A 27,724-nucleotide genomic window follows, 5' to 3' on the forward strand; every position below is an offset into this window, starting at 1 on the left:
CATTCTTTTACCCAGTGACAACATGTGCACTGTGAATTTTATATAGAGGGGTATTCCTTTCAACAGCTAGCATATCACTGTCAGTAAGAACTTTGATCTCCTTTGGGTTCAATCGAGGTCATCTGCACTCTCACACACAACCTATGTAGCAGGCCTGTAATGGGTAACGAAGGATTTTTTTCACTAGAACCTTTGCACATTGTCCATATGTGTTTCTCTTGCTAAATGATGCTTGAAAAAGTCAGATTTCCAAATATCACTCTACTTCTTCCCACTTGTAAATTCTCCAGCAACTTTTGCATCACCACAATACACACAGATAACACCAGTTTCTGTATTGTACATAAATATTTCCCCTGAACCCTCCCCCAGGTGACTGACGGTGGTGAACTCAGTGATGGCAATGCCAATGAATATGAAGGGAGGGGCAGTAGTCTGTCTTATTGGAGTCTGGCACATTTGTGATGTGAAAGATACTTGTTGCCCTGGACAAAGGTGTTTGATATCATTATGTACCAGGAGAAAATGGGTCAAAACATGTTCTCACGGGTAGAAAGTCCAGAACAGTAGGAGGTGGAACCAGTAACACACACAAAATTTTGGAGAAACTCAGCAGGCCACGCAGCATCTATGGAAAAGCGTACTGCCTTGCAGAGGGTGGTTAGGGGAGCAGAGAAGGTTATTGGGGTCTCCCTACCTTCTGTCCAAGACCTCTTTCAGGGGCGATGCCTCCAGAAAACACGGTACATCATTAAGACCCTTCACACCCTCTCCATGAACTGTTTGTTCTTCTGCCATCAGGCAAACGTTACAGGAGCATCAAAACAAAAAGCACAAGGCTACTAAACAGCGTCCTCCCACAGGCAGTCAGACTGCTAAATAGCTGCTCTACCTGACTCTGCTTTGGACACTTTTAACTTGCACTGGACATTTATCACTGATTTTAACTGACATGTGACTGTTGTGTTTTACTATTTATTGTTATGTTTATTATTTAGTGTTGTGTTTGTTATGTTATGATTGCACTGCCTCTGAGAAACGCTGTCTCATTCTGTCCTGCAGAGCTGATGTGCGGTTGGAATGACAATAAAGTTTCTTGAATCTTGAATCTAATGCTGAGTTCCTCCAGCAATTTGTGTGTGTTGCTCGGATTTCCAGCATCTGCAGATTTTCTCTTGTTTGTGACTGGAGGCAGAACAAAGGTGATTTTCACAACAGCTGATGTAAAAGATTTTGTTCCCTTTCTCCGAGTTCCCGATCCTTGCATTTAGACAGCTGGAGCTCAGCTCTGTCTGAGAGACCCATCGGTTCCCATTCCCTCATCAGCCGGAAGCTCCCCGGGGCCCGTGTACGGATGGTGGGGCTGAGAGAGAGGGAAGAGAGCAGGACTGTCCCGGGATTGCGGGTCACGGAGTCCGGAGTCACAACATCGCCCCGAGATTCTCGCTTAACTGCGCCCGATCCTGGAGCCGTGATCCCGAGGCCTTTGTGTACTACGCGCATGCGTGATATTCACCAACGTCATCAACCTTGACGCCTGCGCATTTAATCAATGCTTCAGCGCCGGCGAAATTTTTAACGCAGGGCCTTATGGGTAATCCCGGTGCCATTAATAGTTTCTGCAAGCACTAGTTCCTTGTCCACCTCAGTTTTTTTGTGTATATAGAATACTCAGCAACTGTTTTAACGCAGAAAGCGGCTCCCATAAACAATATACTCAATATCAACGTGTATCTAATGCCAAAGTACAATCCTTTACAAATATAGATATAAAACACAAGAGGTTCTGCTGTTACTGGAAATGCAGAGACGCACACACACGAAATGCTGGAGCAACTCTGCAGTCCAGGCAGCAACTGAGCAGAGGAGCACACAGTCTAGGCATTCTGAAGGAGCTCGGCCTAATCGTTGTCTATTTATTCCTCTCCACATTTGCTGTCTGATCTGTTGATTTCCACCAGTAATTTGCAGAATTTAACCACATTTTTTTCAGTCAACCAGTTTCCAGATGTTTCTGATCCTTCATTTGTAGCCACATCCTGCCGGTCTGATTCACTTCCTCCTCGTCCTTGTAAATGATAGGCCCCATTTCCTTTTGGAGCCCCAAAGCCCTGACTCAGGATGCCAAATCTAGTTTCTGACTCTGCTCCATCGAACATTCACTCGCTAGTCTGCTGTCGGACTTCAGAGGCGCATTGCAACAACCCAGCTGTCTTTGTAATTACTGAAAATGACACGAAATGTTGAAAAGAGCAGCGGAGAAGGAATTTAACCTCCTTAGTCCAGAGTCCTGGGGAATGTCAAAGCTACAGTGAGCTCATCATCTGATTCAAACTGGAGAAAATCATGCAGGGAATTCATACAGGTGTATAAAATCATGAGAGGCATTGGTCGTGGAATAGCCAGTTGCTTTTTCCCTGGACTGAAATGGCGAACACTCGGGGGCAGAGCGTTAAGGTGTTTGGAAGTAGTTGCAAGACAGAAGTCAGAGCGGTGGGCGTATGGAATGCACTGCACTACCGGTGACGGTGGTGGGGGTGGATGTAATGGAGTCTTTTAAGAGCTTAGATAGGTACGTGGAGCTTAGAAAAATAGAGGGCTATGTGCGACGGTAATTCTAGGCTCTTTCGAGAGTAGGTTACATGGTCGGCACAACACTGTGGGCCGAACAGCCTGTACTGTGCTATTGATTTCTATGATTCTATGAAATTCAAGGGAAGTCTCCTATCCCACGGAGTGGTGACTAGCTGCAACCTGTCATCACAGGGAGAGTGAGAGGGAAACGGCAGGGATGGATTTTAAAATACTGATATGGAACAGAAACATGGGCAGGGACCAGATGGGCTGAGTGGCCTCTCTGGTGTACATTGTGAGTGTGGTAGAGACAGTAAGTACTTGAGACACGGGATTTGATACAGAACCGATTTATCTTTCACAGATCCACAACATTAAACATCAGTCTACTTTCAGGCTAATTTTCAGCAGAACGGACTCCTCCAATGCTCAGTGACCAGGGTTCAGTCCTGGGTGCGATGAGCAGCCGCAAGAACTGCAGATTCTGACGGTAACAGTCCCTCATGAACCTGCAGCTGCCTTCAGTCACCATGATGGTTAAACATTTAACACGGAGCTAATTTGAACTTCCTCCCTGATGTGAAGTTTCTGGTGTTGCAGCAGCTGTGAAGATTGAGTAAAACTCTTTGCTCACTCTCGACAGAAATGTGGCCTCTATTTATTGTGAACTCACTAGATACAGTAAGTACCTGTTGTTGCTGTGATTCCCATACACAAACCCTTTGACTTTTCTACACTGCTAAAAGTTTACAAAGCACGTCAGTGGGTGAAGGACATTTCAACTGAGATAATTTTAGTCTCCATGGTGCCTTATGATAAAACACTGTCACAACTCAAAACAATTTGGAGGAACAAGATTTCATCTTCTAACTAGCTACAGTTCCGGCATCAGGCACAATAAGAAACGTTCTGCTTCCCTCTCGGTATCAAAATGGATCATTCCTCCCCTTCATCAGTCTGTGACTTGGCTCAGTTTGTCTGTCTCCTTCGCATTCTGAGCATGCGCCACACACCTACTAGGATCACATTTTATTTACACGGCTGCGACTGGAGACTTTCTGATTATTATGTCCCTCCTGGCATTTGACGGTGGTAAACTAGGAGCCAGCAATGGTATTGACCCTCAGGAGTACCTGATTAGGTTTTCTCTTTGGAGACCGATAAACTGCCGGTAGTGTGTGTTTGGATGAGTGGGTCGTTTTCAGACTGGAAGGAGGTATCGTTTGGAGTACCCCAGAGATCAGTCCCTGACCACAGTTCTTCACAGTTTAATGGCCTGGCGGAGGCAGCGAGACGTGAGATGTCCCAGTCTGCTGGTGACGCAGAAAGAGCGGAGTTGGGGGAGGGGAGGCTATTCACATACAATTTCGTAGCTTTGCAATCTGTACACAGTGCACTGTGGGGCTGCAGTGGCGGGTTCCATTGCTGGGATCAGTGCACAGTCACTGTGGGCTATGAGGATTTTGTGAATAAAGTGCCGTTCTTCTGTTTAGTATCTCAAGCCGCAGAGCAAGCCCATCATTGGTATACTTAAGTTGTATTTATGGCGTTGTGATAACCAGATGATAGCCCTCCACGACCTCTCTGTCCTTTACTTTCAATATTGGACTTCACTCGTAAATCTGTCATCCGATGCATTGACATAGAACTCGCTAATACAAAAGTAAAATTTTTTCACCAACAACCCTATGGCTTCTAAGCAAACAACGTTACTTTATTTGCTAATTATATTTTGTGATAATTAGTGAGTGCAACCGTGTCATATTATTAAATTAAGTATTATATGTTTTATTGTACCAGTTACACACTGAAATGCAGTGATAGGCTATAATCTTGTTAATGTCTTAACTATCACTACATTTCTGTGGAGCTCCGGAATTCATAAATTTCTTTCATCTTGGTTTAGTGCTTGACATTGTAAGAAGCCCTATTCATATATATATTCACAGATTCACAGGTGCAGTGTCGCCTCACCTGGAAAGATGTTTGGACAACGGAGAGAGTTCGGCCGTCCGGCCCTTTCACTGTGACACCCCGAACTCCACATCAAACCCGTCCAAACCAATCTGGGTGAACTTTAATGACCAATAAATATAATTCCTCTCAGTGATCAGCTGTCTGAGTGATCCCCTGACTCTGAGAGGAAGGGGTGTCTCTGGTCCACATTGTCAGGGTGTTGAGTTTACCAGGAGACAGAGACTGCAGGGACGGGAGGTTTTCTGTTGACTAATACACTGTGTGTGGACCCCGCTGGCAATTCTGGTGTTGTGACCGGAATCGAGACAAACACCAGGCTGCCCACTCCACCAACAACACGGCACAGCCGGACACATAACAGGGGACTTTACATCTCACAACACTGGATTCAGTGATGAAACCCGTGATTAATGTTGTTGTACCACCGAAATCATCGGAAACGTCCATTCAGGTGTTTCTAAATACGAGCCCTCCCCCAGAGGTGACGTCACACAGGCGCATCCACGCTCCTGACGTCACACATGGGTCCCCCACAGCGGGATCTGTCAGCACGTGCGCGGTGTCTTACGTCCCCGCGCGCTGGTGAGCTCGAGCTTTATCGGTTTAACGGCTGGGCTACTAATCACGTGACCAGCCCCTCCCCCACCCCTGTCAACAGAGGAGTCTGGAGCTCCGCCATTCCCATTGGTGCGAAACGATGTCAATCACTGGTTACAACCAATAGTGGAGGCGGACCAGCCGAGAGGGCGTTACCCCCGCTGACACCATTTGTCAACCTTCCCGTCAAAGCGGAACAAATCCCAAAGTAAATGTCCGCTTTCTGATTTATTTCCATTTCCCTCCGAGGGAAGTTGGGGCGTTTGTGAAGCGTCTCCTGCGGCCGGAGTCTGATGTGTCGCTGAGAGGTAGGAGGAGACCGCTCGGCCCGTCGGTTTGATGCCGGTTCCCCGGGGAGGGAGAGGATGAAGACGGGGAGAGAGGGGGCGGACAGGATGTTTGTCCCGGTGGGGACAGGAGGGGCTCATCTGTGGAAATGTCTGAGCCCACGGTGGTGGCGATTCACCACATTGGGGGGCAAACACCGGCAGACTGTTGCCCTGCAAGCGGGGCCAATGGTCCGGGCAAAGTGACAATTATTTGTGTTTTGTTGAGACTGTACCGGGAATATGGTGTAAAATCCCGCTCCCCACACTAACACGGGTCACACAGACCAAAGAACAAACTGCCGGAGGAACTCAGTGGGTCGGGCAGCATCTGTGGAGGGAAATGGACCGTCAACATTTCGGGCCGAGACCCTCCCTCTGGACTGAGAGTGGACGGGAAATAGTCCGAGAAAAGAGGTGAGGGGTGGGGATGGGGCAAGAGCTGGGGAGTGAGAGGTGGATCCAGGTGAGGGGGAGGTGGGAAGGTGGAAATAGTGACGGGGGTGGGAGGTGAGTGGTTGGGGCAACACGGGGCTGCAGAAGATAGAAATTAATTCCATAGAGGATTAACAAAGAGGTTAGAGAGTATTTGTTATAGAGAGTGCAATGAAGATTCACCAGACTGATCCCTGGAGTGGTGGGGTCATCATATGAAGAAAGATCAAATGTGATAACCCTTTCATTTAGAGAATCGAGGACTGAGAGGTGAACACATTGAAATGCACAACATCATTACCGGCTGAACCAGGGATCCCAGTCTCTGAAAAAGGGGGTGGACTGTCCGGGACTGAGATGAGGGGATATGTCTCCACTCCGAGGGTCGTGAATGTCTGTAAATCCCCACCACTGAGGCCGGTGAAGACTCAGTGATCGTCCTCACATATAACAGAGGCTGGCAGATGTGTGGAGACCGAAGGGATCGAGGAAATGAGGATCGGGCAGAAACATGTGGCTGAGATGGGAGAGCAGCCGTCATCTTGTTGGTGGTTAGAGGGCTGAATGGCCACCTCCTGCTGTTTCTCACTTGATGTTTCCTGTCCAGTGAGGCTGGAGGAATGTGAATAGTAATTAGTGTTCATACACATGGAGAGATTTAAATGAAACCTGCACATTTCCTGTTTGGGTCTGAATTGAGTGATTAGATCAGACCGGACGCAGCTTTGTCATTGTGCCGACTCCAGATACAAAGCCAATGAAACGCAGTTGGCATCTGGACGGGGGGGGGGGGGGGGGTGGGTCGGGACCGTCACGTGACGGCTCTGCCCATTTACCTGGCCGGAAACACGTCACCTGCCAATCAAGGTTTGACCCCGCCTGGCCCATCAATGCACACCTCACCATTGGCCTCGTTAATTAGCCTTGTACTTGGCCTCGGGTAATTGGCCTTTGTAATCAGTTTAACCCTGCTGGCACCGAGCCATTGGCTTCCCTGTGAATCACCTGGGCTGGACCTTCCAGACCTATAAAGCAGCCCACGTGTGCGTGACCCTTTCTCTTTTGTGCTACCTCCGAGGGACCACCATGCTGTCCGTGAGTTGTGCTTTGAATAGGGTTGGGAGTGTGGATATTGTCCCTAAGCAGAAGAGCCGCGCCTGCACAAAGTCAAGGGTGGTTGTATACTTTGTCCCCACGCGATTTAATGTGATTTATTGCTGATCCGACTACTGTAAATTGTGCGCGTGTTGCTTCCGTTGCCATTTTCCCCCGTTTGCCTTCTGTAAATAAAATCCTTCACTACCCAGACTGTGAGCCCAGAGCCCTTGACTTTGAGACCTGCAGAATCTGTTTCCTCACTGGCGCTGCGTGGGGAAAGTGTTCTGGAACAGGGGCAAAATGGCCAGTACAGGCACCGAGCGTAGGATTCCCGGCTGGACCGACGAGAGAGGGATTTGAGGCCTGGCGGACCACGGTAAACCGGTGGACTGGCCCGAGCAGTTGGACCCACGTTGCGAGCACCTGGCCGCGGGGCTGCTCCGGCTGTGGGATGAGGGGGGCCCCAACATGAGCCTCTCTGATCAAGAGGCGAGCGCCCCGGGGAGCCTGTCTGATCCACAACGCCCCACGGGCGCCGCAGCCGGAGATCCGGGTAGGCTCTACCCTGTGGGATCGGGTGGTGACCGCTGTGAGGGTCCGATACCCCACCCTCCTGGAGTGGGATCTACACCGGCGCCCGCAATGGGGTACGGTCAGTCAGGGCACCCGGGTTGTTAGAGAGTGGGCGCTGGTCAACGGCATCTACCAGGGAGCCTGCGACCGTAATTTTTTATAAAACACCCGGGTGACCGGTACCGTCGCAGGATACCTGGTCAGCACCGCGCACCCCGATATAGTTAGTGATCCTGCCCCTCATGACACCAGCTAACGGGAGGACCGTGCGGGATGGTATCACCCTCCTTGAATAGATGCAGTGGGGGCAGAGGCAAGGGCTGGAGACAAGCCCTCCCCGTTTTACGCGCAGGCAGCTGTACATGGACATGGATCCCCAACCCTGACCTCTGCACCCTGTGGAAGGAGCTTTGTGGCGGTGGGGTGGTGGGCAACTGGGCGATTGCACTCATTCTCGTTATTTATCATCGCTGTGTGTATATTATGTTGTCTGCCAAATTTTTAAGAGCACGTCTGTCTTTCTTCAGTTCTGTATAGTCAGATATAGCGTTCACCTTATAAATAGAGTAAGATGTATTCCTTTCCTTTTCACTGCGGTAACGCCTGGCGAGTGGCGAGGCTGCCGAGGGGTGGACTGTGCTGACTGTCACGTGACAGCACTGCCCACGCCTGGTCAGAAGACACGCCCCCTGCCAATCAAGGATTGACCCCTCCTCGCCCATCACTGCACACCTAACCACCGGCCTTGTAATCAGCTTAACCCTGCCGGCACCGAGCCGTTAGCGTTCCTGTGAATTACTTGGGCCGGGCACTTCAGCCTTCCTGCATGAAAAGGGCTGGACGCTCTCTTTGCCATTTCCGAGGGACCACTCTGCTTCATTCCAGGCTGAGAACCGTGGAACAGCGCTGGAGGAAATTGTTGGTAAGCTGTGCATTGAATAGGGTTGGTGATTGTCCCTGATAGCATTGAGCCGTGCCTGTACAGTGAAGGGGCTCGGGCATCGTATTGACTTTTCCCTTGGATGTGTGTGTGTGTACTTTATTCCCACGTTCGTTATTAATCGTCTGCGTGTGTTTTACTGCCGACCTGACTTTATCCACGACTGCTGTAAATTGTGTGCGTGCTGTTTCTGTTGCCATTTTCCCATGGTTGCCTTTGAGCTGCTGTGTCCCCTCATTAAAAACAAATGTAGCCTGCGAAAAGTACGGGGCAGAAACAGGAAGCATAGAGACAAGCGGATTCTATTTTTCATTTGTTGTTAGTTTCCCCGAGGGGAGGTGCACCGTTCCCGGAGGCACTGCAATACCGGGTCGATGCGCGGAGTGGACGGAGCAAGCCCCTATTCCATCTCCCTGTTCCAAAAATCAATTTAATATATGGTCCCCAGATAAGGGACGTATCAGATATTAAACTGATAAGAACAGATTTTTTTTTTTTTATTTCAAAATATACTTTATTCAAAAATAAATATATACAGTAAACCATTCAATAACTTTTCATCCTTTACATACGTTTCCATTATACTCAGTAAAATACCCGTGTTTATAGCCACCCATGTGGCACTCCAGTAGTTCAGCTTAGCATCTCATTGTTGAGGGGTATACTCCTCGCCCACCGACCCCTCCCACTCCCACGGGTGGAGAAACCTATACTGTGGTCCTTCCCCACCGGGCCCTTGCGGTGGCTGCACCAAGTTTCAGTGCGTCCCTCAGCACGTACTCCTGCAGCCGAGAGTGTGCCAGTCGGCAGCATTCTCCCACTGACATCTCCATGTGCTGGTAGATCACCAAGTTTCGGGCTGACCAAAGAGCGTCTTTCACCGAGTTGATGATCTGCCAGCAGCACCGGATGTTGGTCTCCGTGTGCGTCCCCGGGAACAGCCCGTAGATCAGAGAGTCCTCTGTCACGCAGCTGCTGGGGATGAAACGTGACACTAGCCCGTCCATCCTCCTCCACACCCTCTTTGCGAACTGGCAGTGTGCAAAGAGGTGGGTCACAGACTCCTCCTCACTGCAGTCCTCCCGTGGGCAGTGGGGTGCGGAGACGACGTTCCGGGCGTACAGGAGGGCTCTGACTGGGAGGGCCCCTCTCACCGCCAGCCATGCGAGGTCTTGGTGCCTGTTGGTGAGATCTGGCGATGAGGCATTTTGCCAGATGAGCTGGACAGTCTGCTCAGGGAACCACCCCACTGTGTCCATCACGTCCTTCTCCTGCAGTGCCTGCAGGACACTTCGTGCCGACCACTGCCTGATGGCCTTGTGGTCAAAGGCGTTCTCCTGGAAGAACTTTGCTACGTGGGATAGGTATGCCGGCAACGACCAGCTGACTGGGGCGTTGCGCGGGAGTGGGGCCAGACCCATCCTTCGCAGCCAGGGCGACAAGTAGAACCTGGGCACATAGTGGTACTTGGTGCCCACATACCTGGGCTCTACACACAACCTGATGCAGCCACATACGAAGCTGGCCATCAGGGTGAGGGCGACATTGGGGACGTTCTTGCCCCCGTTGTCCAGGGACTTGTGCATGGCGGTCCGTCTCACCCGCTCCATCTTGGATCCCCAGACGAATCTGAAGACAGCCCGGGTGATTTCCGAGCTGTAGGAGCGGGGGACGGGCCAGACCTGCGCCAAGTACAGCAGCCCTGAGAGCACCTCACACTTGATGACCAGGTTCTTGCCCGTTATCGACAGGGAGCGCCCTCCCCACAGTCCCAGTTTCTGTTTCACCTTGGCAGTCCGCTCCTGCCAGTTCTTGTTGCACGCCTCAGCCCCTCCGAACCAGATCCCCAACACCTTCACGTGGTCAGACCTGATGGTGAAGGGGACGCTGGATCGGTCGGGCCAGTTGCCAAAGAGCATGGCTTCGCTCTTCGTGCGGTTGACCCTGGCCCCCGACGCTAGCTCGAACTGTTCGCAGGTGCCAATCAACCTGCGAACTGACCTCGGATCAGAGCAGAAGACGGTGACGTCGTCCATGTACAGGGAGGTTTTCACTTGGGTCCCTCCACTGCCTGGCAGCGTCACCCCTCTTATGCCCTCATCCCTCCTGATGGCTTCCACAAAGGGTTCTATGCAACAGACAAACAAGACAGGGGAGAGGGGGCAGCCCTGCCTGACTCCAGACCTGATGGGGAAGCTGTCTGTTTCCCACCCGTTGACCTGGACTGCACTACGGATGTCTGTGTAGAGCAGTCTGATCCAATTCCGGATTCTCTCCCCAAATCCCATTTTGGAGAGCACGTCCGCCATGTACGTGTGCGATATCCTGTCGAAGGCTTTCTCCTGGTCCAAGCTGACCAGGCAGGCGTCCACCCCCCTGTCCTGCACGTAGGCGATGGTGTCCCTCAGCAGCGCGAGGCTGTCTGAGATCTTCCTGCCCGGTACAGCACAGGTTTGGTCCGGGTGGATCACCTGTCCCAGAGCAGACTTGACCCTGTTGGCGATAGCCTTGGACAGGATCTTGTAGTCCACATTCAGGAGAGAGATGGGTCTCCAATTCCTAATGTCCTCCCTTTCCCCCTTCTGCTTGTAGATGAGGGTGATGATGCCCTTCCTCATGGACTCAGACATACTGCCGGCCAGAAGCATAGCGTTGTACACTTCCAGCAGGTCTGGGCCCATCCAGTTCCACAGAGCCGAGTACAACTCGGCCGGTAAGCCGTCGCTTCCGGGAGTCTTACCCGACCCGAAGGAACGGATGGAGCCTGTCAGCTCGTCCAGGGTCAGTGGCTGATCCAGACTCTCCCGCTTGCCGTCGTCTAAGACCTGCGTGATAGACGACAGGAAGTTGCGGGAGGCTGTGGATTCTGTGGCCTTTTCCTCGTACAGACCGGCATAGAAGGACTTGCAGGTCCTCAGTATGTCGGTCTGCGAGGACGCGACTGAGCCGTCCTCTTCCTTAAGGTTGTGGATCACAGAGCTCCCCCTGTGCACCTTTTGGAAGAAGAAGCGTGAGCACGTCTCGTCCTGCTCCACGGTTTGGACCCTTGATCGGAAGATGATCTTGGAGGATTCGGCGGCGAGGTGCTGGGCTTGCCGGCCCTTCACCTCTCGCAGTTCCTCCCTGACATCCACCCCCTTCGACTGCAGAAGGAGAAGTTGCTGCAACTCTGTCTGGAGTTTACGCAGTTCCCTCTGCTCCTGCCTTGCCTTCTGAATACCCTTGCGGATGAAGAACCTCTTAATGTTCTCCTTGGTGGCTTCCCACCAGTGAACCGGGGAATCAAAAAAGGCTTTCAAGGTTCTCCAACCTGTGTACTCCCTCTCTAGTTCCTCGATGTTCTCTGGGGTCAGCAGCTTTACGTTCAGCTTCCACGTCCCCCTGCCTGCCTTCTGGTCCTCCCGTAAGTGACAGGTGGCTCTCAGAAGGCAGTGGTCAGAGAAGAACACCGGCGTGACGTCGGTGGACCTGACCGTGAGGGACTCAGACAGGAAGAGGAAGTCGATCCGGGAGCGGGCTGAGCCGTCCGATCGTGTCCAGGTGGCTTGCGGCTGTGCTCCACCTGTGGGGGGGCCAAAGGCGTCGCGCAGCTTGGCTGTCTTCACCATTTCCCTCAGGAGTCTAGAGGTACTGTCTAGCCTGCCGTCGGCACTGCCGGGTCCTCCAGCCGCATCAATGGTGCAATTGAAGTCTCCGACCAGAACGACCGGCTGGGTCGTCACCAGCAGCCGTGGGAGCTGCTCGAAGACGGCCAGCCGCTCGCTCCGCACGGGGGAGGCGTACATGTTGATCAGCCGGAGCGGAGTGCCCCGGTATTTGACGTCTGCTACCAGGAGGCGCCCCGCAACCACCTCTTTAACTTGGGTGATTGAGAAGTTGCCTCCCCGCAGCAGAATCCCCAGGCCGGAAGCGCGACAATCGTTGCCCCCCGACCACACCGACAAACCTTTTTTCCACCACCGTGACCACCTCCGGTAGTTACGGAGATGTGGTAGTCCACACTCCTGGAGGAAGGTCACATCGGCCTTTACAGTGTCCAGGTACTGGAGCGTGCTGACGCATCGCCCAGTACTCTTCAAACTTCGCACATTCAAGCACGCCAATTTAAGGTCTGCCATCGTTAAGTCTTTTATTTTGGCTGCTCTCCGTCCTCACTCTTGCCATCCTGAGCCTTCATCCCCACCGCCTTTGTGAAGTTTTCCACCTCCTGTGGGCTCAGGTACTGCTGGTAGTACTCCTCCGTGTGTGGCCGTTCTGGTTCTGGGTCTGGGCCCGGGGGGTTGCTGACTTCCTGGGCTGCTTCCCCTTCCGGCTGCTGGGTACCAGCCGTGGCTCTGCTCCCGGATTCCCGGAGCTCTGTGCGTCTGCTGCTCTCCGCCTCCTGTACTTGGGGGGTGGCCAGCAGACTTTCTCCCCTCTCTCTCCTCCTCTCCACCTGTTCTGCCAGCCGCTTCTTCCGCCGGGGCTGCTGGCCTCCCCCAACTCCTTCCTCCTCTGAAGAGGACAGGGTACCAGGGGCTGCGTGGTTCCCTGCCCTTTTCTGGCGTTGCTCCGCCTTCTGTCGCTTGGCCGCCGCCTTTTGGGTCTTTTTTCGTTTCACAACCTTCCATTCGGTTTCCGCCTCAGCTCTCCCCTCCTCCATGGACTCCTGCTCGTCGTTTGCCTGGTCCTGGAGGGTCTGCAGTGGGGTGGCAGGTCTTGGGGTGCTTGCACCTTCCTCCCTGGTCTCGTCCTCCGTCCTGTCGGGTGCCTCATCTGCAGCGCTGGCGGGTACGTCCGCATCAGCCTGGGCCCTTTCAGGGCCAGCACCTCCCCTGGTCGCCTGTGCGTAGGTGCCCCCACGCTTCGGGCAGGCTCTGTACAGGTGGCCGGCCTGTCCGCAGAGGTTGCAGGCCTTGGCCTGCGTGCAGTCTTTGGTCAGGTGGCCTTCCATTTTACAGTTCTTGCACATCACCACCCTGCACTGTGCTGCGATGTGCCCTTCCTTGCCGCAGTTTCGGCACACCCTGGGTTGTCCCGCGTACACCATGTACCCTCGGTTCCCTCCGATGGCGAAGACGGAGGGGGGGTGGATGATGCCGCCGTTGGAATCCAACCTCAGCTTCACCTTCACCTGCCGTTTGCTGGTCCAGATTCCCAGCCCGTCCTTCACGTCTGCTGGTGTTCCTACGCTCTCCACATACCGAGCGAGGAACGTAAGGACATCTACCACTGGCACGTGCGGGTTGAACATGTGCACCGTGATTGTCCTTTCCTGTTGCGTAGCCGTTGCAAAGAGGGGCTGTGCTTTCAGCAGCGACAGCGGCGCCTCTGTCCCCTTCAGCTGAAGCTGCTGGTACAGCTTCTGCCACCCTGCAGCCTGCCGGAAAGTGACATCGAAGAAGCCTGCGAAGTCCTGGACGCAGTAGATGTCATCGGGCGTAAATCCGCAGCAATCCAGCAAGACCTTCCGGATGAAGGTCTCTCGGGTGAAGCCGGTGCCCCCGTTCCGGTCTCGCACTGTCAGCCTGACAGTGTTCTTGATACCCTGGCCTCGAGCTGATGTACTGCTCGCTGCTGCCATCTTCTAACTCACTGCTGTCGTCGCTGGTATGGGGTGTTAGATTGGAGGCCAATCAGCATTAGGATCCACCCCTGCGTCAGCGCGAAATCTCCTCCTCCGCCTTCTGGTCTGATAAGAACAGATACTACACTTGATCTTAGCCAAAAGGCCGAGAAGCGATACTACAAATGTCCGGACCCTTTCGGATCTTGCTAGTCTTCCCTCTATTAAGTTGGACCGACTGTCTACAGGACACCGATTTATCCTACCTCTCTTCAACTTTTGAAGTAGGTTTGGTGTAATTTCGCTCAGTCTTTGATATAAGTTGTATTTTTCTCCCTTGTCGCGAAATCTCTTTCGGAATACAGCTGATCATGTAAAATAGCGGATATTCCGCCAACCAAATGAGAGAGGCGGCCCTGGTTTGTATGCAAACTCCTCCTCCTCAGCTGTTCTGCCCGCCCTCTAGCGTCTGATGTCATTGCAAGCGTGATGACGTTTACGGAAGGCGTTGCAGCGAGAGAAGCGAAGTTGCGGCCGGGTCGTTTGGCGAGCCTGGCGGGGCAGGTGATTGGGGAGGGGTCCTCCGGAAACGGGAGGAGGGTGGCTAGGAACATCGGGTGGAAGCGATGGCTGGGGATTGCGAAGAAGGAGAGGGTTGTAAATGGGGTAAGTGAGGTCGTTTGATGGGGGACGATGGGTAGTTGAGTTGGTCGGGGAGAGGGACGGGATAGAGTCGGATGAAAGGGAGGGGGTAGGGTTGCAACTCGGACAATATTTAAGTGTGAGCTGGCATGTGGCAAATAACGGCATTGCAGTCAATGGATTATTTCCACAGAAAATAATCTAACCGTCCGGCTGGACTTCATTGGTAAAGAAAGCTTGTTGACCAGAACTGGTTCCATTAACAAATCGGCGATAATCGGGAGAATGTGGGTATACTACTTTCCTGACATCCGAAGGCCTTTCTGCCGTATCCCACCAGCCAAATACCGGAAGTAATTATGAACATTCCGTATTTGCCTAAGTTTGTCCAGCTCCATCCAGCATTTAACAACATTCTCCAACCTATGGCTTGTATCACTTACTACGTCTCCAAGGAGGAAAAAAAAAAGGTGGAAATCTGGGGAAAAGAGGCATAAAATGCCGAAAAGGATTTGGTGGTAATGCAGCATTCTGTAGAGAAAGAAGCAGTTAATGATTCAGATGTGATTCTTAATCATGGCAGTGATCTTTCATCAGTTCTAAGAGCCATTAACCTGACACATTTGCTCTATTTCTCTGCAAAATGCTGACTGAAGTGGCAAGTATTCCCAGCACTTATTTTATTTCAAAAGATTGCCATTCTGTCGTTATATTATTCTCCCAGTTCCTTTCGTCCATCCCTGGGAAGCAATTTTTTTTTTGCAGGACCAGCCACAGATTAGCGTTTCAATAACCCTATGCAGTGAACCCTATTCGTTCAACACTATTGGTGTGATAGAAGAATACTAAGTTGTAGATTACAGAATGTTAAATAACCAGCACTGTAACATTCTGACTTCTTTGCCTTTCTCCCGCTGTGGTTTGGGAACTTTAAAGCTTGGCTGTTTGCAAGGCTGAAGTTTCTCAAATTTATTTTAATCATTTTCTTTTAAATGGTAGTGTAGCTGTGATTGAACAGGGAGATTGCTCTTCAGTGCCAGGGCACATCTCCTGGGCAGAATGTACAAGCCACAGGTCTTTATGATGCATGTTCTACGGGTCTATGGTGGCCAGTGCTATCATGTTTGCTGTTGTGTTCTGAGGCAGCAGGCTGAGGGTAGCAGACACCGACAGAATCAACAACCCCAGCATCTGCAGATTATCTTGTGTGAACAGAATCAACAAACTCATTCGTAAGGCCAGTGATGTTGTGGGGATGGAACTGGACTCTCTGACGGTGGTGTCTGAAGAGAGGATGCTGTCCAAGTTGCATGCTATCTTGGACAATGTCTCCCATCCACTACATGATGTACTGGTTGGGCACAGGAGTACATTCAGCCAGAGACTCATTCCACCGAGATGCAGTACAGAGCATCATTCCTGCCTGTGGCCATCAAACTTTACAACTCCTCCCCTGGAGGGTCAGACACCCTGAACCAATAGGCTGGTCCTGGACTTATTTCCTTGCATAATTTACATATTACTATTTAACTATTTATGGTTTTATTATTATTTATGGTGCAACTGTAATGAAAACCAATTTCCCCCAGGATCAATAAAGTATGACTATGATTTTGGGTTACAGAGTTACCCTGGGACCAGCCTGCTGTGAGTTGCCAAGAGTACTGCGATTGGGATGCAAAGAAACTACCTGACACCATGGAAGAAGATTGAACCTTTCTCATTGAGTAAGGAAATGATTTGTAATCTGCCCTTTGGCTAGTGCCGCATTGAGTATAGTGAAGTAATTTGGTGTTGTTTTAAAATTTTGGGCTGTTTTTGGAGCGTTCAAAGGTAGACAGGTAAAACTTTCTCCACCACATTGATGACGTCATTGATGCTGTTTCCAGCTCCCGTGTGGAGCTCGTCAGACTTAGTCTGGAGTGAGCCCTGACGAAGGGTCTCGGTCTGAAACGTCGACTGTACCTCTTCCTGGAGATGCTGCCTGGCCTGCTGCGTTCACCAGCAACTTTTATGTGTGTTGCTTAAAATTCCAGCATCTGCAGATTTCCTCATGTTGTCGTCAGATTTGTCAACTTTCCCACCAACATACACCCCCTCTCTCAAATTTGCTTGGTCCATTTTCATGATCTCACTCCCCTTTCCTGATCTGTCTCTCTCTGTCTCCAGAAACGGATTACCTTCTGGCCTCTTTAACAAACCTACTGACTCCCACAGTTACCTTGTCCACAACAGTTACTTTCTGACATTAAATGGACCTATGGAAACTCTGCTCACACTGTCACTTTCAAGGATACTATTCCCTTCTCTCAGTTTCTTTGTCTCTGCTGCATCTGATTTTATGAGGAGGTTTTTCATGCTAGGACATCCAAGAAATCTTTTTTCAATCAATAAAGGGGTTTCCTGCCCACTGCAATCAATACAGAACTCACCCGTAACTCCTCCATTTCCTGCACGTCTGCCCTCTCCCCATGTCCCCTCCACGACATAATAACGATAGGATTACCTTTTCTGCATCTGCCATTCACTGAAGCTCTGCATTCAACATATTCTCTGCAATTTCCACTATCTCCACCAGGATCTCACCACCAGGCACATCTTCCTCTCCACGTCCGTCTCCATTTATCACAGGGATCACTCTCGCTGTGACTCTCGTCTGCCAAACACCCTGCAACCACAATAAGTGTTACATCTATCCCTACACCTCTTTCATAATCACTCTTCCTCCCAGTGTAGCCTCCTCTACATCAGTGAGACCCAACTCAGTTTGGAGATCACTAACTGATGCACAAACACGAGGAATTCTGCAGATGCTGGAAATTCAAGCAACACACATCAAAGTTGCTGGTGAACGCAGCAGGCCAGGCAGCATCTCCAGGAAGAGGTACAGTCGACGTTTCAGGCCGAGACCCCTCGTCAGGACTAACTGAAGGAAGGGTCTCGGCCTGAAACGTCGACTGTACCTCTCCCTAGAGATGCTGCCTGGCCGACTAATTGATACATCTTCACTCTTTCTGCTACAAGTAGGACTAGAGGAGGAGTACACAGGTTGGAAAACCTTGAAAACCTTTGATTCCCCAGTTCTCTGGTGGGAAGCCACCAAGGAGAACATCAAGAAGTTCTTCATACGCAAGGGTATCCAGAAAGCAAGCCAGGAGCAGAGGGAACTGGTCGAGGCAGGTTTGAGGTTGTCATTTAAAGTTAAATTGGACAGGAAAGGAATGGAAGGTTATGGGCTGAGTGCAGGTCGGTGGGACTAGGTGAGAGTAAGAGTTCAGCATGGACTAGAAGGGCCAAGATGGCCTCTTTCCGTGCTGTAATTGTTATATGGTTATATGGAACTGCGTAAACTCCAGACAGAGTTGCAGTAACTCCTCCTGCAGTCGAAGGGGGTGGATGTCGGGGAGGAACTGCGAGAGGTGAAGAGCCCGAAAGCCCAGCACCTTGCCGCTGAATCCTCCAAGATCATCTACCGATCAAGGGTCCAAACCGTGGAGCAGGACGAGACGTGCTCAGGCTTCTTATTCCAGAAGGTGCACAAGGGGAGCTCTGTGATCCTCAGCCTTAAGGAAGAGGACGGCTCAGTCGTGTCCTCGTAGAATGACATACTGAGGATCTGCAGGTCCTTCTATGCCGGTCTGTACGATGAAAAGGCCACAGAATCCACAGCCTCCCGCAACTTCCTGTCATCTATCACGCAGGTCTTAGGCGACGGCAAGCGGGAGAGTCTGGATCAGCCACTGACTCTGGTCGAGTTGACAGGCTCCATCCATTCCTTTGGGTCGGGTAAGACTCCCGGAGGCGACGGCTTACCGGCTAAGTTGTACTCGGCTCTGTGGAACTGGATGGGCCCAGACCTGCTGGAAGTGTACAACGCTATGCTTCTGGCCGTCAGCATGTCAGAGTCCATCAGGAAGGGCATCATCACCCTTATCTACAAGCAGAAGGGGGAAAGGGAGAACATTAGGAATTGGAGGCCCATTTCTCTCCTGAATGTAGACTACAAGATCCTGTTGAAGGCCATTGCCAACAGGGTCGAGTCTGCTCTGGGACAGGTGATCCACCCGGACCAAACCTGCGCTGTACCGAGCAGGAAGATCTCAGACAGCCTCACGCTGCTGAGGGACACCATCGCCGATGTGCAGGATGGGGGTGAACGCCTGCCTGGTCAGCTTGGACCAGGAGAAAGTCTTCGACAGGATATTGCACACGTACATGGCGGATGTGCTCTCCAAAATTGGTTTTGGGGAGGGAATCCGGAATCAGATCAGACTGCTCGACACAGACATCTGTAGTGCAGTCCAGGTCAATGGGTGGGAAACCTCTCTCCCCTGTCTTGTTTGTCTGCTGCATTGAACCCTTTGCCGAAGCCATCAGGAGGGATGAGGGCATAAGAGGGGTGATGCTGCCAGGCAGTGGAGGGACCCAAGTGAAAACCTCCCTGTACATGGACGACGTCACCCTCTTCTGCTCTGATCCGAGGTCAGTTCACAGGTTGATTGGCACCTGCGAACAGTTTGAGCTAGTGTCGGAGGCCAGGGTCAACCGCACGAAGAGCGAAGCTATGCTATTCGGCAACTGGCCGGACCGATTCAACGTCCCCTTCGCCATCAGGTCTGACCACGTGAAGGTGTTGGGGATCTGGTTTGGAGGGGCTGAGGCGTGCAACAAGAACTGGCAGGAGCGGACTGCCAAGGTGAAACAGAGACTGGGACTGTGGGGAGGGCGCTCCCTGTCGATAACGGGCAAGAACCTGGTCATCAGGTGTGAGGTGCTCTCAGGGCTGCTGTACTTGGCGCAGGTCTGGCCCGTCCCCCGCTCCTACAGCTCGGAAATCACCCGAGCTGTCTTCAGATTCGTCTGGGGATCCAAGATGGAGCGGGTGAGACGGACCGCCATGCACAAGTCCCTGGACAACGGGGGCAAGAACGTCCCAAATGTCGCCCTCACCCTGATGGCCAGCTTCGTGTGTGGCTGCATCAGGTTGTGTGTAGAGCCCAGGTATGTGGGCACCAAGTACCACTATGTGCCCAGGTTCTACTTGTCGCCCTGGCTACGAAGGATGGGTCTGGCCCCACTCCCGTGCAACGCCCCCGTCAGCTGGTCGTTGCTGCCATACCTGTCCTTCATAGAAAAGTTCTTCCAGGAGAACGCCTTTGACCACAGGGTCATCAGGCAGTGGTCGGCACGTAATGTCCTGCAGGCACTGCAGGAGAAGGACGTGATGGACACAGTGGGGTGGCTCCCTGAGCAGACCGTCCAGTTCATCTGGCAAAATGCCTCATCACCAGACCTCACCAACAGGCACCAAGACCTCGCCTGGCTGGCGATGAGAGGGGCCCTCCCAGTCAGATCCCTCCTGTACGCCCGGAACATCGTCTCCGCACCCCACTGCCCACGGGAGGACTGCAATGAGGAGGAGTCTGTGACCCACCTCTACGCACACTGTCAGTTCGCAGAGAGGGTGTGGAGGATGACAGAAGGGACGGTGTCACGTTTCAACCCCAGCAGCTGCGTAACCGAGGACTCTCTGATCTACGGGCTGTTCCCGGGGACGCACACGGAGACCAACATCCGGTGCTGCTGTCAGATCATCAACTCGGTGAAGGACGCTCTTCGGTCGGCCCGAAAATTGATGATTTACCAGCACATGGAGATGTCCGTGAGAGAATGTGCTGCCGACTGGCACATTCTCAGCTGCAGGAGTACTTTATTGTTGCCAAACAATTGATACTAGAGCGTACAATCATCACAGCGATATTTGATTCTGCTCTTCGTGCTCCCTGGAGTACAAATCGATAGTAAATATTAAAAATTTAAATTACAAATCACGTGCTGGGGGATGCACTCAAACTTGGTGCAGCCACCGCAAAAGCCGGGTGGAGAAGGACCACAGTTTTCGGTTTGTCACCCGCGCGCGGGAGTGCGAGGAGTCGGGTGGCGAAGAGTATTCCTCTCCTCAGTGGTGTGGATAGATGAATCAACATCGTGCTACAGGAGTGGATGGAAATGTGGAAAGGTATGGACTGTAATGGAACATCAGTAAAGGAATGAGAGTCAATGAATGATTTATTGTAAACATCTTTATTTTGAATAAGGACAGAGTAAACACATGATTTATTGTAAATAACTTTATTTATTCTATAAGGACTTAGGGTCAACAAATGTTTTTTTGCAAATAATTTTATTTTGTAATATTTCTGAATAAAGTATATTTTTCAAAAAAATCAGTTCTTATCAGTTTAAAATCTGATGCGTCCCTTATCTGGGACCATATATTACATTGATTTTTGGAACAGGAAGATGGAATAGGGGCTTCCTTCGTCCGCTCCGTGCATCGACCCAGTATTGCAGTGCCCCTCGGAATGCTGCACCTCCCCTCGGGGAGATTAAACAGCAAATAAAGAGTAGAATGCAGTTATCTGTACGCATTAACCTTCTTAGGCTTTTTCCCTGTTCCTTCGTTGTACTTTTACAGGTAGTGTTAATGGTAAGACTCCTGGCAGTGTGGAGCATCAGAGGGTTCTTGAGGTCCGAGTCCATAGGATGCTCAAAGCAGCCGTGCAGGTTGACTCCGTGGTTAAGAAGGTGTACGGTATATTGGCCTTCATCAATCGTGGCATTGAATTTAGGAGCCGAGAGGTAATGTTGCAGCTATATAGACACTGGTCAGACCCCACTTGGAGTACTGGCTCAGATCTGGTCGCTTCACTACAGGAAGGATATGGAAACCATGGGGAGGGTGCAGAGGAGATTTACAAGGATATTGCCTGGATTGGGGAGCATGCCTTATGAGAATAGGTTGAGTGAACTTGGCCTTTTCTCCTTGGAGCACCAGAGGATGAGAGGTGGCCTGATAGAGGTGTATAAGATTATGAGATGCTTTGATTGTGGGGGTGTGAGCTGGGTCTGTGCGGAGGAAGCTTGACTCTGTCTGGCCCCGGGTTTGTGTGCCAGGTCTGTAAAGAGGGAGCTTCAGCCCGTGTTGATTGCTTCTGTTCCCTTCTGTTTGCGACCTTGGTGGACGTGGGTCCGATATTATACAGTATATGAGCTTCCAATCTCCTTTATTGTTCTTGACTGTGAGAGCAAGAAAGCACGCAGGAAGGTGGGGATCAGGATAGTGCGAGTATCTGGCGTGAGAGGATGCGGTGGTCAGCCGGGATGGGGAGTGAACAGATCCTGGGGACCAGACACTATCAGACTGACATCCCTCAGCCTGGAGCTGAGACGCTGCCGTACCAGTGTGAGGAGCTCACACCATTATTGCAGTTCACCGGGTGCGGTGGGCAGCAGTAACCCCAGGGTACTGTTTCTCCTCTAGTGAGACTCGAGTCCGACACCAAGACAGGAAATTACAGTGGTTTATTGATTTCATCATGACAAATGTAAATTAAACAATGTGTGAGCTGCTCGTGTGCAGGGATAAATAAGCTGCTCCCGACTCACTCAGAATCACACACAATTAACTGACCGGTGACAATGAGTGACAGATTGAATAATCAGTCCCGTTTCTCACCGTCACTCTGCATCGGGGAACCGATGATTATAAAATCACACTTCAGGGCCGTGTCTGAGATCGCTGCAGATCCAGGGTCACTGCCGAGGTATTTGTCAATTTAACATCATTATATCAGCCAGACTGCCGAATGCACCGTCCTCAGCAAAGGGAGCAAAAGGATTCTCTCCCGGGATAATCCCGCCCCGGGACACCAGTGTCCCAGACTGAACCCCGGCCCCCGGGCTCTTCCTGTCTAATTCCCCGGGGTCTCGTGGGGGAGTCTCAAACCCGCACATCCACTGGAAGCTGTGCCACTGGACAGGAGGCGGAAATTAATCACTGTGGGAACGCTCCGAATGACAGACAGCTTCAGGCTGGAGCCAGTTCCGTTAGAACGGTTGGGAATTAAACCTGGCGTGCAGCCATTAAAGGGGAGGGCAGGGAATTGGCCAAAATGTCCCCCATCAAAAAAGGTAGTAGGGAGTTTGGGTAATTATAGACCAGTGAGCCTTACGTCTGTGGTGGGAAAGCTGTTGGAAAAGATTCTTAGAGATAGGATCTATAGGCATTTAGAGAATCATGGTCTGATCAGGGACATTCAGCATGGCTTTGTGAAGGGCAGATCGTGTCTAACAAGCCTGATAGAGTTATTTGAGGAGGTGACCAGGCATATAGATGAGGGTAGTGCAGTGGATGTGATCTATATGGATTTTAGTAAGACATTTGACAAGGATCCACACGGTAGGCTTATTCAGAAAGTTAGAAGGCATGGGATCCAGGGAAGTTTGGCCAGGTGGATTCAGAATTGGCTTGCCTGCAGAAGGCAGAGGGTGGTGGTAGAGGGAGGACATTCAGATTGGAGGATTGTGACTAGTGGTGTCCCACAAGGATCTGTTCTGGGACCTCTACTTTTTGTGATTTTTATTAACGACCTGGATGTGGGGGTAGAAGGGTGGGTTGGCAAGTTTGCAGACGACACAAAGGTTGGTGGTGTTGTAGATAGTGTAGAGGATTGTCAAAGATTGCAGAGAGACATTGATAGGATGCAGAAGTGGGCTGAGAAGTGGCAGATGGAGTTCAACCCGGAGAAGTGTGAGATGGTACAGTTTGGAAGGACAAACTCCAAGGCAGAGTACAAAGTAAATGGCAGGATACTTGGTAGTGTGGAGGAGCAGAGGGATCTCGGGGTGCATGTCCACAGATCCCTGAAAGTTGCCTCACAGGTGGATAGGGTAGTTAAGAAAGCTTATGGGGTGTTAGCTTTCATAAGTCGAGGGATAGAGTTTAAGAATCGCTATGTAATGATGCAGCTCTATAAAACTCCGGTTAGGCCACACTTGGAGTACTGTGTCCAGTTCTGGTCACCTCACGAAAGGAAGGATGTGGAAGCATTGGAAAGGGTACAGAGGAGATTTACCAGGATGCTGCCTGGTTTAGAAAGTATGCATTATGATCAGAGATTAAGGGAGCTAGGGCTTTACTCTTTGGAGAGAAGGAGGATGAGAGGAGACATGATAGAGGTGTAGAGGATAATAGGAATAGATAGAGTGGATAGACAGCGCCTCTTCCCCAGGGCACCACTGCTCAATACAAGAGGACATGGCTTTAAAGTAAGGGGTGGGAAGTTCAAGGGGAATATTAGAGGAAGGTATTTTACTCAGAGAGTGGTTGGTACATGGAATGCACTGCCTGAGTCAGTGGTGGAGGCAGATGCACTAGTGAAGTTTAAGAGACTACTAGACAGGTATATGGAGGAATCTAAGGTGGGGGCTTACATGGGAGGCAGGGTTTGAGGGTCGGCACAACATTGTGGGCCGAAGGGCCTGTACTGTGCTGTACTATTCTATGTTCTATGTCTATGTTCTACGTAAGTATTTTTTACTTAATCTGAGATTTTTATTCTGCCATATATAAGAGGAACTTTTGGAATCAACAGTATTAAAAAAGGATTTAGGAAAAAAAATTGAACTTCAATAAGTCCTTATGCTTCTTATTAATCAATTTGTAAGCGGAAAAGTTACTCAACTGAGGAAGCAGAGCTAACACTGCCGGAATGGATTTCTCAGGGTTAGAGATATATAGTAATTAATCATCTGCATATAGTGATAGTTTGTGTATCTCATTCCTGCGGGTAATGCCAAATATATTAGGAGAGTCACGAATAGCAATAGCTAAAGGTTCCAGGGCGATATCAAATAATAATGGACAAAGAGGGCAACCCTGCCGAGTACCAGGAAATAACTGAAAAAAGGGAGATCTTTGATTATTGGTAAATACCGAAGCCGAAGGGGGTAAGGTATATCAGTTTAATCCAAGATATAAATATCGGACTAAAATTGAATTTCTCAAGCGAATTAAACAAATATGTCCATTCGACTCTGTCAAAAGCTTTCTCAGTGTCCAGTGAAATGACACATTCTGGAGTTCTGGATGAAGAAGTATAAACAATATTCATTGATCTCCTAATATTAAAGAAGGAATAATGATTTTTAATAAATCCAGTCTGGTCAACAGAAATAATTGGAGGCAATACTTTCTCCAGTCTAGTTGCCAGTAATTTTGAAAATATCTTGGAATCCACATTTAGCAAGGATATAGGCCTATAAAGTTTCAAAGAAAGAAAAATAAAAAGTAAAAAAGAATAAATAAAATACAGAATCAGTAAAGAAAGAAAACTTATCCGAAAATACGAAAAATACCTACCCTACAAACCCAGGGCAAAAGCCCTCAGATTATAAAAATCCAAAGCTGTAAGCTTTTGGAGAGATGTTTTGAAAACCCTATCAAAAGTTTTGGATCTGGATCTACTGAAAAAACAAGCATGTAAGAACAAAGAGAATAAACAACAGTCCGTTAATTAGTCCGGAGCAGAGGAACGCTGATTGTCAAGAAAACTGAGCTTCATCTGGAGATTTAAACAGACGACGAGAGTTATCGGCAAGAACAATTTTCAAACGTGCTGGAAACAGCAACGCTGGTTAAGGCCTTTTTGATAAAATTCTGACATCTGTGGTTTAAAAGCTATCCATTCCCTCAGAACTTCAGGACTGAAATCTTCAACGAGGCAAAATTTGAAACTTTGAAATTCGATCATATCTTTCCGCTACGCAGCTCGTACCACACGATCCTTAATGTGAGCATAATGGAACAGAATAATAATGGGTCTCAGTTTAAATTCTCTGGAAGGTTTGGGGCGCAATGTATGGTGCACGCGATTGAGCAATGGAGGGGCCTCCAAAACCTCTGAACCAAACATATCCATTAAAAATTGAGAAAAGTATTTGGTAGGATCGGCCGTCTCGATATCTTTGGGAAGCCCGATTATCCGCAAGTTCTGTCATCGGGATCGATCTTCGAGATCAATAATCTTGGATTTATAACGTTCCAACATGGGATGTTGAAGCCAGATTTTTTTCCAGGGCTTCAATCTTTTGTCCTCTGCCAACGGGCAGCATCCAGTTCTGAAATTCTAGTTTGCTGTTGATCAATTTCACATCTAAACAATCTAATGTCATCTTGAATCATCTTCAAAACTTCTTCAAACACAGCAAATCTTTGATTAAGTTTTTCCTCTAGAAGATTCGACATTATTTCAAAAGTTATTGGTATTTGCTTAGATGCTTTAGGATCGCCATCTTTTTTTTCCCGTTGCCGTTGGAGTCTTTCCCATTTTTAACTTCTCGTCCTCTGGTTCACATTTCCAGCGAGTTAAAATCAAAGTTCAAAGATATATTTGTGTTATAAACCTATTAGTGTAGGTATAAACAGATTAAATAAGGGTGGTTACGGGTAAAAGAAGTAAAGGGAATGGAGCGAAGCCAAAATGTACCTCACACCATGAGCGCCTCCTGGAGAGTCCATTTCAAAAAAGGTTGTTAGCTTAATCTATAAATGGTTATCGAGTTCACGAATGATATCTAATGATAAAGAGTCATTTTCAGATAATCAATGGAGTAAAACTTTTCATTCGGTTAACAACTCATCTATTTGTGCCTGTCGTTCCTTGATACGGTTCAAGGTAGCGCATCGGGCCCATGTGTCAAAGGATAAACCAGCGCATATTTTCTCCAGTATTAATCCTACTTGTGACAGATGTAATATTGAGCTGGACGCTTTAACTCATACGTATTGGTCTTGTATAAAGCCAGATAACTTTTGCAGAGATGTTTTTAAAACACTATCAAAAGTCTTGGATCTGGATCTACAACCTAATTTGCTTACGAAATATTCTTGTTTCCGCTCGATGTATGATAGCCGTTTCGACCTTACCGGCTGGGAGAGCCACTTTATTGGAGTGGAAGGATTCTAATCCACCTACAGTCATTTACTGGCTCTCCTCCATTATGTCCTGTTTAAGTTTAGAGAAAATAAGAAGTCGGACATTTGATACATCCTTTAAATTTGAGCAAATATGGTGACCTTTTATCCAATATTTTCATTTAATTTGATTTATTACTCTTACGATCTTTTTTTAATCGAAGTTTTAGATTTGATCAGAAAGTCTTTCTCTCTCTCTCTTTTTGGGTCGCATCCTCAAAATGAGATGCCCAGTCCCCCTTTTTTTGTTTTGTTATAGTGTAGTGGTTTTTTTCCCTTTTCATTTAAAACCCAATGTTTTTTCCTTTCTCTTCATAAACTGGTTAAGAGGAGAATTGTTATTTTCATTTTCTTTTATTATATATTATACTAGTTTAATATCTATGACTTTGACAATGTCTATCTTAATCTTGGTTTATATTGTTACTGATATATATACTTGAACTAATTCTCCTCTTTACTGTATTTATACTTTTAAATCAATAAAAAGGTTAATAAAGAAATTACTGATCACATTATTGTTCAGTGTCACACACTCAGTGACTGTAAACACAATCTCCCACAGTCTTGTACTTACCAGAGTTTCTGTATTTTACACTCCGGGTTCCTCAGAGCCGCAGACACCAGTTTCACTCCTGAATCTCCCAGTTTATTACCACTCAGGTCTAGCTCCGTCAGTGATGGGTTTGTACTGAGAGTGGAGATGAGATCCTCGGCACCAGAATCTGTGAGACCGACACTGTCCAGCCTGGAGATGAGAGAGAGTGAGGGTGAAGGACACAGAGAGACAGGAGACGGTACAAATCCCCAGTGTTTATCAGCAACACAATTACTGATCACATTAATGTTCAGTGTCAGACACCCAGTGACTGTAAACACAATCTCCCACAGTCTGGTACTTACCAGAGTTTCTGTATTTTACACTCCGGGTTCCTCAGAGCCGCAGACACCAGTTTCCCTCCTGAATCTCCCAGTTTATTCCTCCCAAGTCTGAACACAAACAAACAAGTTGATCAACAAAGTGATTCAAACTGTGGGTCTGAGGGAATTTCTCTCACTCGAATATTTCAGGAAACATTAAACCCTTCGGTAAATCACTGATCGGAGTTCCCATCATTATCAATGTCCCTCACTGCCCAGCTCCAGGGTATTCACCGAATGTCGGTAATTTAGTCTGTCGATGTGACCCTGTGAACTCC

General features: G+C 49.4%; 1 protein-coding gene, 1 non-coding gene and 2 pseudogenes across 2 annotated transcripts in view; 2 read left to right on the top strand and 2 right to left on the bottom strand.

The window, feature by feature from the left end:
- The window catches only part of LOC140208329 (uncharacterized), a 330,302-nt gene that overhangs the window by 257,049 nt on the left and 45,529 nt on the right, over positions 1-27,724 (top strand). The gene's annotated exons all lie outside the window — the stretch shown is intronic.
- Positions 8,854-9,031, bottom strand: LOC140208862 (U2 spliceosomal RNA; annotated as a pseudogene).
- LOC140208787 (U2 spliceosomal RNA) lies at positions 14,112-14,243 on the bottom strand (annotated as a pseudogene).
- On the top strand, positions 20,904-21,086 carry LOC140208777 (U2 spliceosomal RNA). Its single transcript, XR_011888932.1, has one exon. It is a non-coding gene; the product is annotated as a U2 spliceosomal RNA (small nuclear RNA).

This window comes from Mobula birostris, chromosome 13, assembly GCF_030028105.1.
Source record: "Mobula birostris isolate sMobBir1 chromosome 13, sMobBir1.hap1, whole genome shotgun sequence".
NCBI lineage: Eukaryota > Metazoa > Chordata > Chondrichthyes > Myliobatiformes > Myliobatidae > Mobula > Mobula birostris.